This window comes from Plasmopara halstedii (genome assembly GCF_900000015.1).
Source record: "Plasmopara halstedii genome assembly, contig: Scaffold_555, whole genome shotgun sequence".
In the NCBI taxonomy this organism is placed as follows: Eukaryota; Oomycota; class Peronosporomycetes; order Peronosporales; family Peronosporaceae; genus Plasmopara; species Plasmopara halstedii.
Genome location: NW_020187475.1, coordinates 619,893 through 620,609, shown reverse-complemented (window position 1 = coordinate 620,609; position 717 = coordinate 619,893).

Genomic DNA, 717 nt, shown 5'->3' with positions numbered 1-717 from the left:
AATTGACTCCGAGGTTCCATGTTGTCCAAAGACACGATCCACAAACAGCGTCGCTGTACCCACACCGTCTATGGTGTCCGGCACTGCCGCAAGATGAGTTTTCTTGCTCGAACGGTCCACAAAAACCACCACCCCCGTGTTGTTCGTCGAATCCTTAGGCAGGCCAAACACAAAGTCTATTCTCGTGAACTGCCAGCACCCGGAAGGTACCGCCAAACTGGCCAGCGGCGCTGTCGCATTTGGAGAGGGTTTCACCCTCTAACACGTCTCACACATGAGCACATACGAGCTTGAACAACCAGTAGTGGCAACTCACAGAGCTGTACGTCTTTTCGCGAGACGACCATTAAGTGGGGTTAGGTGGGTTTCAAAGAAGATACGATTTTTCAATTTCTCATCGTGAGGAACCACAATTCGTGGCGTATCCGTCAAATCACTGCTATTATACAGCAACCTGTTATTCAACGAATATCGGTGAAACCGTGCGCACAAACGCGCCGACAATTTATTGTCCGATTTTCCTTGATCCCGATAGCTTGTAGCAGCGCTACACACATACCATCACCCGCGTATGCGGCGCGGATAAATTCCATCACTGACGACATCACTGTCGTGACATGAGCAAGCTCATAATCCGGTCTACAAGACAACGCATCAACTAAAGCATTCTGCTTTCCTGGCTTATACTTCACCTCGAAGTTATATTCTGCGAAGAAG